The sequence below is a fragment of the Sturnus vulgaris genome, chromosome 2 (assembly GCF_052056855.1).
Source record: "Sturnus vulgaris isolate bStuVul1 chromosome 2, bStuVul1.hap1, whole genome shotgun sequence".
NCBI lineage: Eukaryota > Metazoa > Chordata > Aves > Passeriformes > Sturnidae > Sturnus > Sturnus vulgaris.
The window spans coordinates 47,637,802-47,640,467 of NC_142244.1; positions in this window are offsets into that span (position 1 = coordinate 47,637,802).

A 2,666-nucleotide genomic window follows, 5' to 3' on the forward strand; every position below is an offset into this window, starting at 1 on the left:
ACAAAGTTAGCTTTCCTTGCAGTTTTTAAGTTGAGGACATTTGATCTTATATTGTCATTAAATAATAACTTTCACAATCACACACTTTAAGTTATGGAAACAAAGGGTCTTACAGTAAATAAGTGTAGTTTTTACATATATGTCACATTTTACTTACCTGTAACTGTTTAAAGTACCTTAATATTTAATTTTTTATGCTAATTTCTGGTTTGCTGCACATTGTAAAGTACTTTTATAATGTCTTTGTTTTGAATTCTGATAAAATCTCACATACTTCAATGGCACAGTAAAGAAAGCATAATGTAGCGATTCAGTTAAGTATGGCAGGAGATGTTTTGGCAAATACAAGAATGTGATTAACAAAGAACTAATAAATACCTTTATAACATATCAGTGTTCTTAATTGAGTGGTTTTGTAATTACTACAGTGTGCCTCGAAATGCAAATAGCAGAACAGATATTTTTCTACTGCACTGCTTTTCTTACTCATCATAGGTTAATTTGTGAATACATAGGTCAGTTTTGTTAGGAGGAAAGAGTTCTCTCTTTTTTTCCGGTTGTTACTCTATATTCTGATTTTATGCTGATGAGAAACAAACTAATTAATTTTATTTTATACCAGACCAAACACTACAGCCTAATAACAAAACCAGACTAACATTAATTTAATGGGCTTTTCACAGGTGTTTAATGAACACACTACATCTTCTAAATTAAGGAGCTACACAGAACACCACTTTGGTACTTTGTGATCTGCTGAAATGTAGCTGGAGAGAGCACAATGGCTTGCACTGAGGGATCAAGTGGGCATGGAACATATTCCACACTTGTTTGTCCATCCTTTGAAAATATTCAGAATCTGGAGATTCAACTGTACTATAGGTAATGCCTTATATTGCCCTTGCAAATGATGAAGAGGTTACTAAGGAAAACTGCAGAACCTTTTTCATAGAACTTTCCTGAGAATTCAAGGGTGGAGTAGATACACTTGATCGTGTAGAGGACGTTGCCAGGAGGGATATCCCAATGTCCTTCTGTTTCTGAATCCTTGTTCTCGACATGGAAGAGACAGGCTCTTTTTAGTAAAAATACAAAGGAAATATTTGTAGTACACTACGAGAAGAGCTAGGATATGAGTTTCTTAAGAACTAGAAAGACAATGATAAACTAGCTTCCAAATCTGCTCTTCAGTCTTTGCACAGTCAATTGCTCCATTACTAGAGTTACCTTAGAAAGCAAGTGCTGGCAATAATAGGAATAATTTTTTTTCTTCAGTGTGTCTGTCACTCTTGCAGCAATACATCCCACATGGGTATGCGTGTGTGGAAGATACATTCACTCTAGAATCCGAGTTTTGGTTCAGAGATGTATGTTCCCTAAGGATCTGTTTCTGACATCCAATATACTAACACTCTGGCTCTAGTAAAAGGCAGAGGAATAAGCAAATAGGGCGTGGTTTATTTCCTTTTTCTTACAATTTCTTCCTCCTACATGTTAACTAAAAAAAACTACACTTGCCAAGTACTTTAATGTGCAAAACACTATGATACTGAAAACACTTATTTTTCCATAGTAAGAATCCCTATCAATGCCACAGCAGGATATTGTCCTGAGACATCCATGTACATCTTTCCTGTGCATTTCTCCAAAAAGTCATCCAGCATAAGAATACCTTTGATCCAACAAGTCCAAGTGGAAGATGCTGCATTTGGATTGGGATGATCCCAAGCACGAGTACAGACTGGAAGAACTCTTTGAGAGCAGCCCTGCTGACAAGGACTTGGTGGTGCTGGTGGGTGAGAGGCTGGCCATGAGCTGTCAGTGTGCACTCCCAGCCCAGAAAGCCAAAGGTGTCCTGGGCTGCATCCAAAGCAGCGTGGGCAGCAGGGCCAGGGAGGGGATTCTGCCCCTCTGCTCTGCTCTGCTGAGACCCCACCTGCAGTGCTGCATCAGCTCTGGGGGCCCAGCACAGGGAGCACAGGGACCTGCTGGAGAGAGCCCAGAGGAGGGACACCAGCATGATCAGAGGGATGGGGAACCTCTCCTGCAAGGAAAGGCTGAGAGAATTGGGATTGTTCAGCCTAGAGAAGGCTCCAGGGAGAGCTTGTAGCACCTTCCAGTATCTAGAGGGGAGATTACAAAAAAGAGGAAGAGTGATAGGCAGATAGCGATAGGGCAAAGCGGGATGCTTTTAAACTGCAGGGGAGAGATTTAGATCAGATGTCAGGAAGGAATTCTTTCCTGTGAGGGTGGTGAGGCACTGGGACAGGTTGCCCAGATAAGCTCTGAATGCCCCACGGCTGGAAGTGTCCAAGGCCACAGAGAAGTCGTGCCTGCCCCACCCCTGGAGGTGTCCGAGGCCAGGTGGGACGCGGCTCTGAGCACGTCACTCCTGCGGGAGCGGTCCCCATCCATGGGCGGGGCTGTTCCCATCCCTGGGCGCGGCTGTCCCTATCCATAGGCGGAACTATTCCCTATCCATGGGCGGAGCTGTTCCCTATCCATGGGCGGGGCTGCACCCGGGCTATCCCTGAGGTCCTTCACAAGCCCCGCCCAGCGGCCGCCGAGCGGAGGGCACGCGACCCCCCTGCGTCACGGGCTGCGCGCGTGCCCATTGGCTGCGGCGGCCGCGGCCCCGCCCCCCGCGCCCCGCCGCGGATGTCGCA